The sequence below is a fragment of the Anas platyrhynchos genome, chromosome 1 (assembly GCF_047663525.1).
Source record: "Anas platyrhynchos isolate ZD024472 breed Pekin duck chromosome 1, IASCAAS_PekinDuck_T2T, whole genome shotgun sequence".
NCBI classification, from domain to species: Eukaryota; Metazoa; Chordata; class Aves; order Anseriformes; family Anatidae; genus Anas; species Anas platyrhynchos.
Genome location: NC_092587.1, coordinates 10,403,606 through 10,416,647, shown reverse-complemented (window position 1 = coordinate 10,416,647; position 13,042 = coordinate 10,403,606). Strand labels below are relative to the sequence as shown.

Sequence of the window (13,042 nt, the reverse complement as noted above, 5' to 3'; positions counted from 1 at the left end):
CGCATCAAGGCTTCTGAAACAGCTAGAGGGTGAAAATATGACTAAGAGCTTATCTCATGGTCATTTCAATTTCTGCAAACAGCATAGGAAAGCATCAATATTTTCTTAGAATGTTTGCCTTAAAAAAATATTGGAGCATTTTGCTAATACACTTACTGAAAACGGATGAAAGATAAAGGGCATCAAAAAAGGAATAATGAAACTAGAACTAAGCAACTGAATTTAAAAATGTTTTAATAACTACCTTTATGTAATGGAAACAAAATAAACACTAAAACCATAAAACAGACACTGTGAGTGTTAGTTTAGTTTCTTGGCCCTCCTTTAAAGTTAGCAGCCACAATAAAAAACTAACACATCAGAAAGTTCATTCATGCATTATCTGGTGAGTCCTGTGCCATTAGATTCAGAGCCCTTCTGGCGAGTTCAGCAAGCATCTGCATTCAGCAGAAAACCAAGTTCCTTCTCCCTCACTCATCTAATTGGTGTCTAAATGGTTCAGGCTGCAAACTGGAAGGCTTAGGCAAGCTGAGCATACGTATGCCTTTCTTTGCCTGCTAGGATGGCCTTCCTGTTTTCTGACATCTCAGATTTTATACAGTGACCAAAAGCCTCATAAAACTGTCTCCTGCTTTATGCTCTCGCCCATTTTCACAGTGCAATGCAGTTACTTTTCTCACAATAATAACCTAGGAATATTAATTCCCCCTAGCAAAAGCATCCCTCTGCTGCTGCCTCCCGCATCAGGCATATTTTGACCAGTGTCTGCAACAATATGCAGAACACAGTCCTGACATACAAAGCACTGCCCTTGCCATGTTATTCATTACAACACCGGAGAAGAATGTTCTTGAAAAATCTGTAATTCAGGCTTGAGTGCTTTAATCAGATCCCTGAGTTCATTCCAGAATTAAGGGACTCAATATGTTTTAGAAAAATAACGTATTTTTTTTAGATTTCTAAACAAGTTAACATGCTTTTCCTCTCCTCAATCTATTCCTTCAGTAAGCAAACACTTCACAAGACCTTATTTTCTTGAATTTACATTGTCCCCGTTAACATTTGAAATGATAAAAATGTATATATTATACAAAAATGTGCCAAATTTTAAAATTAATTCACTGGATCAATTTCTTTTAAAATATCAATATTAATGACATTTAAATTAAAGGTAACAAATTCAATTTCATTATTCCTCATTCACTTTAATTGAACTCCAGAATTTCTAGTTTTATATTTATGCTTTTTTTTTTTTTTCATAATTCTACAACATACCCTGCAGCTAGGAGAGGTTCTGCAAGGATGCTCTTGGCTTCTAGCTGTGAACTTTATTTGAGAAATATTAATGGAGACCCTGAAACTTCTCCTATGAGTTGGGGTGGGACCACACAGTCATAAGGGTCCCATTGAGACTCAAAATCTGTGAATTTTGTCCCTCAAAGGTGAAATCAAATATAAAATCTATTTTTACTTACCTTTTGGAAGAGCTGACAAATTCAATTCTGTACTCAAAGAAAAAGGAAATATTGGGCTGAGCTCACAAATTAGAGTCTGAGATTCTTTGTTTTGAAAGCTGTATTTGTTCCTGCTGCAGCCTGGCTAGCTTTCATATGCCACGGACAGGAAGGCGGTTGAGTCAGGTGCAAAATAAAAGCTTTCTTGTTAACTTAATATTTAATAATCTCATTCATTAATAACTTTGGTGAAGCTGAAGTAAGAGCATTTGTATTTTGTTATTAAGTTCCAAGCTATATATCCACAGTGACACCTTGAGAATGAGCACAGAGCATTCTCTTAGCTTTGTCATTCAAAGCTGTATTTGCATTCTTAGATGGAACAAAATGCTTTATCAATAATTCACATAACAAAGTCTGCTGAGTATTAACTTACAACTGAAAGAGTAAATAAGCATTGTAACTTAGTAAAATTGATTGACACTTCATTAGCAACAGGATCCCATTCTACTTCATCACCGTTGCTTTATTTTAAGTGTAAGATACCATTATCATCTGTGATGAGGTGAACTCCAGGTCCTAGAAATGTAACAACACCAAAGTACACATCTAGCAGTCTCTGTGGAAGGTTGTCAAATCACCACTCCCTACAAGCACAGACCAGTGTTGAAACAGGAGTAACCCTGTTCCCATCCAACACTTCATGAGAGCAACGACAACAACAAAACGCAGAATTTGTCCTAATGGGCTTTCCAGTGTGAGCAGTCTTGCACAGCAGCAAATTTCCTTAATGCTTGAGGAACATGGCATTCTGAATGACTCAACTTTATTAACAAAGCTAAAAAACACAAAATCAAAACCAGTTATCTCAGAAACTGAGTCAAGGACCAAACTTTTTTTAAATCACACCAAAAAGAAATATATATATGTATATATATACATATAGTGAACAAGAGAAATGCATTCTCTATGGAAGTACAGAGGAGAAATTTTGGAATCTAAAGGGTAAGTACTGAAATCAAAAGTGAAGAATTTGGGATGCAGGGATAAAGAAGGGATAACACTAATCTAGCCTGTTTTTACAAAATCGGGTAAAGAAGGCAGGTTTTTTTCCTTGTCAGGGTTGCTCTTTGGCTCAGTGGTATCACCAATAATTATGGAAAAATGATGACCACTATAAAATTTGTAAGTGAATGAGCATGAATCAAGGAGACCAAGCAGTACCCATTTTCTTTCTATGAATTTCCATTTATCTATTGAAATACAGTGTGAGTCATGCCCCTTTCAGATATTTATTTTCTTAACTATTCTGCCAAAAAACAACTGTCACTGAACAAGATTTTTGCAGTGCTTTGTGCTAACAGCATCTTGATCAGCTGTGGAAATGAAGCAGATGTTACCTTGAGAAATGTCTCCCAGATCAATGGAAAAATAATAAATCCTATGCTTATGAGCTTCCTGAAACAAACAAACAAACAAACAAACTTTCCCATTCTATACTCTTCTTACTAGCAGTTGAAAGACACAATTTAGGACTCTCAAAACTTCTTTTCATAACTTCTATGGATTTTACTTCCCTTCTCCCTAGGGATTTTGAACTTTTTCCCTCATAAAAATCAAAAAGTCAGAGTGAAGAAAAGAAGCAGACTTGTATTGTATTGCTGGACTGCCAAGCTGAAAGGTAGCAATCAATGCCTTGCCATCTAATTGGTGTCTGGTAACAAGCAGAGCACACAAGGGGTCAATGATGACGTCAATATTGTTCAATATCTTCATTGACAACATGGATGATGAGATAGAGTACATCCTCAGCAAATTTAAAGGTGATGTTAAATTAGGCAGAGTTCTTGACATGCTGAATGTCGGGGCTTCAACCCAGTGACCTTGAGAAAGTTGAGAACTAATTCAAAAGGAAGCATCTTCTGGATCAACAAGGAACAGGACAAAGTTCTACCTACAATGGGGTAATCCCATGAATCAACACCAGTTGGGAACTGACTGACTAGGAACACCCTGCAGAAAAGGACTTGGGGCAGAGGCCACACCAAAAATGAGACAATACTCGACTCTCATTGCAAAAAAGGCAGACCACCCGCTAGCTGCACCATGAGAAATGTGGCCAGCGGATGAAGAGAAATTCTTATTCTCTGAACAGCTGCAGTGAGGCTGCATCTGAAATATTGTTTTCACCTCCACTTCTCCCAGGGATGTTGGGATGTTAGAAATTATATATTTATATATATAATATATATATATATATATTATAATTTATATATATATATGCTACCAGGATGGTCATAGGCCCAGAACATATGACCTAGAAGGAGAAGGTGATATTCAGTCCAGTAAAGTAGAAGCTAAGAGCTGATTTAGTAGAAGCCTACAAGTGGAAACAAGTAAAACCTAAAACCCTTTATTGTCTGTCAATATTGCAAACTGTAAAAGCTGTAAAGCTTCAACAGTGACCGCAAATTGTAGTTTTAACAGTTCGGCTTGTACATTAAAGGGGAAAAGCTCACAGAGAGAGCAGTGCAGCTCTGAATCAGGTCACCCTAAGAAGCTCTTGAAACTCCATCCTTGACGGTTTTCAAGATTTGGCTAGGTAATGCCACAACTGAGCCGGTTCTAGTGCTGGCAACAGTCCCACCTGAAGCAGTAGCCTTGATTAGGTGATCTCCAGAGGTTTCTTTCTACCAACATTTCCATGACTCGATAGTCACTGTGACATAGATGCATTTGGCGTATGGCAGAAATATTTAATCTATAAATTACTCAGTCTCAAGAAGAGCCCAAAAGGTTTACATTTCTAAACATCATTTTGAGAAACATGTAGCATTCTCACTCTTTACAGTCTGGGAGTAGCACAGAGAAGAAAGGAGGACTGAAGGGGCAATGGTACTAAGGGAGGAAAGATTCAGACTTTTTGGGCTGAAAGGACAGAAATCTCTAGGACAAGAAATAAGGGATCTAACACAAGGCTGGGAGAAAGGTAGGAGATGAGAAGCCAGACAGAAGAGTTGGAACTGCTGATGGAAGCAGATGGAAGAAAAACTCTGGAGCTTCCTCCTGTTCATGAGGACTCAAGCTAGGATGAGCAACATAAAAGAGAAAGGAAGGACCTTCCCTGCTGGAAAACAAGAACACAATGAGGAGGCAGGCTAAGAGGGAGAGAGGGGAAAATAAGGACAAGTGGAGCAGAAACAGAAGTCGTAATTATATTTGGAGGTAATTAGGCAAAAGACTCTCTGCCAAAAAGATTAGATTTTCTATATAGCCTTAAGCAGAGCTCAGGATTCCTAATTTTCACTAATTTGCTCTGAGCAAGATTTGTATGAAGTTAAATAAAACTTTGAGAGTTACAACCTGTGACTGACTTTCAGATGACTGACTGGTTTAAGTGACTGTCTGGCATAAAGAGAAACTTTCTGTGGCAAGACACAGATGGAAGCTGTTGCTTAAAGATAGGATTTATTTGTTCACCTTAAACATTTCAGTGGTCACGATCAATGAAACAGTGGCTTTCAAAAAAAAGACAAAAACAAAAAGTCAAGAAGAAACCCACACATGATTAATGTGTCAAAAAGAAATATTGAAAACCAATTTTTACATTTTGTCTGTAAAGTAAATCAACAGACACTGGCTATTAAATTCATGTGTGTAGGAAAGACCATAGGTTCCTAGTATTTCCCAATGAATGTTTTGCATGTGAGACAGCCTGATTTAATTCAGCAATAAATATTTTAGGGTGCATATTCTACCAAAATCAATGTAGAAGACTCCTTTTTTTTCAAACCTGAAAGAAAAATGACTTCTAAATCAATTGGGAAAATTGATTTAGATCAATATGGGAAAAAAAACAAACAAACAAAAAAAAAAAGTATCTTTATAGTGTAATTTTACTAAATACAAATTTTGGATAGTACCCTTCAAGGGAGTGTAAGATTTGCAGAAAATCTGCATCATTTTTTTTTTTTTTCATTAGGGAACCTAAAGTCATCTAGCAAGTCAACAAACCAGCTTTTCAAATTGATTTTGATAAGCAAGATTTAAGTGCTATTGAGAAATTTAACACAAAATGTCCCTAAAAGTGCTTCTGCTATTTACAGAGGCACAGTGCCATGCACTAATTTATTAAGTTCTTTGACAATACAGTCCTGGAGCTCTCCTTTTACTTCTATTTTTCTTTCAGTTTGATTTCTGGCCTCATAGGAATTCCATTGGGAGAGCAGAGTGTCTGCAACTTTCTCTTCATTGTGCAGTGTCTTTGCTAGCTCCTGTGTCCATAAACTTATGTGGCAGACTAAAACCTATACCAGCTACAGAAGAGGCGAGTGATACAAAGGCCTGAATTAACATTAGATGATCTCCCATGTGTCCAGTGATTTTCAGTTTGTTCTAATCCTGTATTAAAGAATCAGTTTTTTTTATTTATTATTATTATTTTTCTTCAGAATGTCTCCACATCAGAGAAGTGATTTTTCCACTGTTCCTCTTGTTCAACAAGAAGATATCGCTAGTACCAGATTTACAATTTGAGGTTTCTTCATTAACTCAGATCTCAGTTTAAGAAATGTTAGCATTTTGCTAATTTAAGAAGTCATTTAATCTTAAAATTTCAACCCAAAATGACAATAACTGCACACAATCATATGTTTACACAGAAGTTTTGAAAACTGAGGGCATACATCTTGCTAAACAGCTGCTCTTGTGAGCTGCAGCACGCATCCAAATGAGACTCAGGACTGCATACTCCCTGTAGTCTTGGCTCCAGCCCAGAAGTACATCTATGGAAACAGACCCTGGTACTGGAGGATCAAATATGAATTCAACCAAAAAATGCTAAGATAATTAGATTCGGGGGTTGAGTTGAGCTGACATTAGGTATGGATCATAATATAAATGGCATTTACTCTTTTCTGAATACATATGTTTCATTGTCAATTCAAACCAATTAGTGCTATCTGGCTCTAAATGCTGCCCGTTCTCTCCTCTCCCTTCATCATACACACTTTATTATTTCAGGCTGATCTAACAGCTCAACAATTGAAAAACAACTAAACACTTTAACAAAAGAGTAGGATATTTATTTATTTATTTATTATTGCATAGTTTTCTTATCCTGATATGCAGTCTTATGCATTTGTCCATAATGAACATTTCTCTAATACATTCTTCACAACAAGAATAAATGAAATATACAATATTAGAAAACAAAGAGAGAAGCAAAGTCTTCTGCAGCAGAACCACAGTTACGTAGCACAAATGACTTTGCATCTGTTATTATTTTTAGATCCACTTTCTTGTGTCTTCCAATGTCTACAAAGAACCAGAAACAGTGGCAGCACATTATTATCTCTTTTTGGGATTGTTCCAATGCAGGTTGACATATGACAGGGAACTTTTATTATCTCTCTTAGAGACTGTAAAGAGAACATCTGTCTTCCACACACAAAACCCATCAGTGTTCCCTGCCTGAATAGAGAGTCTGTGAAAATTGACAACTTGTCGAACTAATCAGATTTCTTGTGATTTTGCTGCCATCTGATGTATTCTCACAAAGGGAACTTCTCGTCTGTTTCTCCAGAAGCAAAAAGTCTTTCGCCAGCATTCGTATCAGAAATGTGCAACCAATTCATCCTGGCAATGACTCTCCTGATTCCATTTCACATTTGTTTTCTTGCTCCTCCTGCATTTTAACAGTCTTTGAAAAAATGCTAATCATTGCCTCCCAAATTCTCTGTTTGTGTACTTGCAATATCTTTGCTGATTCCTCTTTTATATTATATTAATGTATGCTTTCTGAAAACAAACAGAGCAAACGTGGCAAACGCAAGGTTTTCAACCCTACTCCACATCCCTCACTTATAAAATGTAAGAAACAATGAAAACATAAAATGAATTTTCCTCTTAAATTCAAAAAGGAGTATCTGCAGCTTTTTTGATTTCATGATCCAGTTCCTAGTGAGGTAATAATAATAATAATGATAATAATAATAATAATAAAAGACCTTCATGTTACTTTGAAAATATAAGTCCTCTGTACATGCCCTCCGATATTCCCTGTAATTTATGGCTGCATTAGTAAAGACTGATTACTTTCGTTTGAACTTATGCTGATATTTGTCAGCTGAAGATTTCACTCAGTAACTGTATCCTTGTAGAGTGTGATCATGGGAACAATAACCAATCAGGCTTTAATAAAGGCATATATTCAGACACAAGCACCACACACTGTTTTAGCCACCAAGCAGACATCTCTCAAAGGGAATGCCAATTAAAAGGCGATGTAAACCTTACTGCTTTGATTAAACATGAGAACTTACAAAGGACCTCCAGCAAGAGACTTGTATCTCTCAGAGTGGCTTTCTGAAAAGAGTAGGAGAGAATACAATATATTTGGATACTTTCCAGAATGTCTCCAGGTCAGCAAATCCCCTCTTCATCAGAGTTATTTGGAATGGAAAGATCCCCCCCCTCCCCTCCCCCCCCCCCCAAAAAAAAAAGAGGAGTCGGCACAGGCTGTCTGCCCGTTGTTCAACACTTCCTTCAGCTCTTTTCCTCTGCCACTTTTCTGGAAAGGATAGCCCAGCCAGTCACATAAGGTAAAAGAGCACTTCCTCATCAGGTTCCTATCCAGATCCATCATTCCTGCAAGGAGCTGTATCATTATCCCAGGAAGGGGCCCTTCTGCAGAGAACCCGTGGCCTGTGTGTGCTTTTTGTACTCGCTCCAGTGAGAAAAGTACCATCTAGCTGGGTTTAACACTCCCATTTTCGTTGAGAACCTGTAATTATCTTCCAAAGGCGACACTTCAGTCTGTTTAACTGATGAAAGGCCAAAGACTCTCAATGGCACAAAGTGACAAATCACAGCCAGCTAGGGGAATATCTCGTCAGAGCTGATTCACATAAAGACACAGCATTTAATGTCATTTGCACAGTACTGCACTTTAAAGTCCTTCTGTGACTCAAGCTCTGTACAAGTATTACACTTATTTAATCAGTTCTACTCTATTCACTCCTTTAATATACAGCTAAATGTCCAAGGCAAGTCTGATTATTTCCTCATAACACTGTAGGAACCTTTGCTTCTCTGGACTCACTGGACCACTCTTATGATCAGCAGTAGGAACCATAGAGGAGAGTTGAAGTCTATATAGGGCAATTAATATTTATTGGGATCATTTTTACTAATAGACAGTTGCAATACTAATTCCGGGAGCATACAACAGTATATTCTTTGTCTTATGATTGGAAATAAATCACATCAGGCTTATAAAGGTCCTTTCATTTGAAAACTGAAAATGTTTTTACAGACTACTGAAGTACAGGTACTTCCTCCAGCAGAATGTTTTGAGCTGCATGGTTCTACCATGGTACACTAAGATGCTATAGTTTAGGGCAGAGTAAGAAAAGGTGAAAGAGGTGAAAGACACTTTTTTCATCCATAACTGCGGTAATGATTCGAATAGTTAAGCATTGTCCAATTTCCTAAAACACAATTCGTCTTTGTTTGCTACATAAGATACTGAAATGTCCTAGTCTCACAAAACGTGCTCTGGCATCATAAAAACAAACAAACAAACAAACAAACAAACACAACAACAACAAAAAAGTTTTTACAGCAGTGCCCTTCTTCACTTCTTTGTTCTATGTCATAAAAAAGGTTTTTTATTTGTTTGTTTGTTTTTGTTTTTCTCTAAAACTACTATTGCTTCAGCAGGGACATAATATTTTACACACTGATCATTTCCTCAGGTGGCATCTAATTAGACTGAAAACAAGGAACAAAGCAACACAGTAGGTTTGGAAGATACAATATGAGCATTTGCTTAGCATAGCACCGCTTAAACAAGTCAAACGGAATTTACTTTTTATCAGTGTCACTTTGCCAAGATTCCCTACTCCAACACTTGCAGCATCAGGTCCCAGACTTCATGTTTGATAAGACTGGCCATGATAATAACCAGTACTTAAGAACTAATTAAGAACTAATACCCAGCAGTGAAGGCAAGTCTCCATAGGCCTAAACAAATCAAAGAAGGTTTTGTAGTCCTGACGATCATCCATGTGTCCAAAACCCTCATCAAGGGTCCTAGCACTGAAAGACAGTTCTACTTGCTGGCTCATCTGCCCTGTTCCTATAACCTCCCTACTGTGTACACAAAGGGAATTCGTAGAAACTAGTCCATTCCTAAAATTTTAGCCTACAGTAGTGCCCCTTCAATCCTTTTCCCTTTTTCTTGACTTACAGTCTGTTAGTAGAGTACAGAGTTTGATAAATAAGAGAGCAAATGACAAATAGGAAAAGTGAGAGATTCATCTGACCAGAGGCAGTCTAGACTTTCATCTACAGGTAGGTGTCTAAATTGGGCAAATTAATTATGCTCTAGAAATATCTGTTTCTCTCTATTGTTTGCAAAGTTTGCTTAGACACCTAGCTCATGTGCAGACATCTGTACCACAGAAACCAGAATTCCTTTGTATGTAAATGTGATCAAGCTGTCCTAATATTCTAAGGAAATGAGGCTCTAAATTGCCATATACGCTCTAAACTCTCAACCTGTGTAAGAAAGGATATTCAGGTAACCATTTATAAGTAAAAGGCTGAAGCACAAATCCTGCTATGTAGGCATTAAACAGATATTAAAACAGATACTACAGAACACATTCCTGTTCATAGTCACTAAATTTTAGAATCAGAGAGTCATATAATGGTTTGGGTTAGAAAGGACATTAAACAGCATCTAGTTCCAACCCACCTGCCATGGGCAGGGACACCTCCCACTAGGCCAGGTTGCCCAAAGCCCCATCCTACCTGGCCTTGAACACCTCCAGGGATGGGGTATCCACAACGTCTCTGGACAACCTGTGCCAGTGCCTCACCACCCTCAGGGTAAATAATTTCTTCCTAATATCTAATCTACCCTCTTTTAGTTTAAAACTATTACTCCTTCTCCTATCACTACAGGCCCTATAAAAATTCCTTGATCAGTAAAACAAATTATATCAAGATAAGTAAGCCCCATGGATCTGTAAGCACAAAGAGCTCAGTATGATGTGACAGGACTTTCATAATATTCTGGAAAACCTGAAATCATTGTGCAAACAGTAAATGTAAACTGGACATAAGCCTCACTGGGGTCTTCATTGACAAACTTTGATGGCTTATGTCTCCAAAATATTGTTAAGATTTTTTTTGGTGTTTCTAGATTCTAAAATTTCCAATGGATTTTTAAGTTCAGCTCTGAACCAAGCAAGACCTTTTGTTTTCCTAAATACAGAAAGGAAGTGAATGCAAGAAACAGGCCTAAGTAATTATGTCTGCCTACAATATGGTCTCCCTTGAGGGACCAATATTCCCGCTGTTATGAAATATCAAATCATAGTAACATTTACCTGTAGGAACTGAAGTCTTATAGCATCAGTCCTCACTTCAGAAATCAATAAGAGACTATGATGTTTAATATTTTATAGCTTCTTCTAGTACTGTCTTTCTCAGCTTTAGTGAGTTACTAGCTTTTAGTAAGTCAAAAAGTCCAGATAAGCCAAGACAGGTTTTAAAACAATATTTTAGTCCCTGTTACTGCAGCCTTGTTATAACCTGTAGTAGAGAGGAGTTTATCCAGGGTCTTGCCTAGTGGGTAAATTAGGCTTCTAGTCCTTATCTCTTCAAAATATGATTCCTCTTCAAAATATGCTTATCGAAAGAAAGAGCTTGCTGGATGTCTGATGACTGTTGTTAAAGGGGTCAAAAACTAATTAATGTGCTAGAGGCTCCCTTACTGCTGAAGTTAATGAGATTTACTCTTTGAACAATTAAGTACTGCCATGTCACCTATTTTGTCTCTTTTTATGACAGATTTAGGTTTTGGTCTGTGTTCAGAATATATTCAGTTAGATTTTTTCTTTTTTCATTATCAAATTATGGTGGCCTAAACAAAAAATCCATAATTTACAGGCAATGCATAAAACTCAGTTTCTTTCCAATTCCTAACAAAGAGACACCAATATGGAGAATCTCTGCTCTATGCTGACACTAAGCAATCTTTTCCTCCTCTACCATGGAGCCATTGGCCAAGTAAATCAGCATGTTTGTTATGTGCCCCTTTTCCTTTGTGATGTGGAAAAAGTAGTTTGCTAGTGTGCCAGTTTGCCAATGTCATATTTTCAGCTGTTCACTTCTGCTGTTCACCCTTTCTGTTCTACAATTGTCCATTAAGTCCCTTGGTTACTAATCCTGCAGGCTTCTCCCCCACACTACAACAGAAATTACTTTGCAGTTTATTATATTGCAGTTTATTACTTTGCACCCTTCTTCTGACTCAAGCTAACCTCTCTAAGATTTATGGACACAGCCCTGGGTCTGTTTCCTTTTCAAATCCCAAATCCCAAGCCTAATCATAAAAGTTTTATACCTGTAATGAAAAGTTAATAAAGAATCATTTACTGATCAATTATAAAAGACAGAAGACGAGGATCAAGAGCACTATGAAAATGGACAAAATAATCAATTTCTACTACATTTTCTTCCTTTTCTTTCATCTTTTTGGATTGATCTTGAGTATTTTAAATCTTACTTTGCTCCTTGCACACAAGTTAACTGTTGGTTGTCACCACCTCTGCTGTTTATATGCTCTTAGGGTTTCTTCTTTGTTTTCAGCCTGTTTTTCTGGCCTCTCATCTTCTCTCCCTTTATGGCAGTTTGTAAACTCATGAGACAAATTTTAATTATATTTAAATTGGCATTGATATATAAAATCACTTGTGCAAGGAATGCTGGCTTTGCATTGTCTTGTCACACAATTCTTTGTGTACTGAGATCCAATCTTAACAAACTAAATTCATTGCATAACTTATTAAAAAAAAAAAAAAGATTACAGATTACATTCATCTATAGAACAAAAGGACACTATATTTTCCTGCAATTTCTTTAATTAGCATCTTACTGCTGTTTCAATTATCTGTATGTACTTCATCCTTTTAACGGTAATGCTGATCCTTGACTCCCATGAAGAGAAGGTAAGCAAATTACCTGAAGGTCTCTACTATTGTTATAGAGGCTTCATTCTCAGAACCAAGATTTTTGCTTCAATTATACAACATTCAAGGTTTTAACTTTTATATAAGATTGTGAAAAGTAAATGTTATTTGTTGCAGTGATAGCAACCTTGATTTTTTATTTTATTTTTTCTTAATCAATTAGAAGCTTGTGGCATTAAGGGCTTTCAGAAACCTCAGAAATAATTCAATGCCATTTTCACTGGAGTGAAAAGTATTGTTCTGCCTCGACAACATGTCATTTGATAAACTCATACTAGATAAAAGGAAAAACAAATGTGTCCACATTTAGAGGAACATGACATTTCTCTTGATTCCTAAAATAAAAAGAAACATCTAAATGACAATATTCTCTTTATTTTCCCCCATATCCACTCTGGAAAGTTATTTTGAACAATGTGAAAAACACAAATGGTGTAGGATGGAAATGCAGTCCTCAGGATCGAGAATATCCATTTCTGTGTGTATTAAGTGAAACCACCACTGTGTGTTATCGGAGTCAGGAAAAAAAAATCAAAACAGAAAAAA

The 13,042-nt window shown here is 36.8% G+C and overlaps 1 protein-coding gene across 10 annotated transcripts in view; it reads right to left on the bottom strand.

Moving 5' to 3' along the window:
- Nucleotides 1-13,042, bottom strand: part of CACNA2D1 (calcium voltage-gated channel auxiliary subunit alpha2delta 1) — a 404,961-nt gene that overhangs the window by 293,531 nt on the left and 98,388 nt on the right. The gene's annotated exons all lie outside the window — the stretch shown is intronic.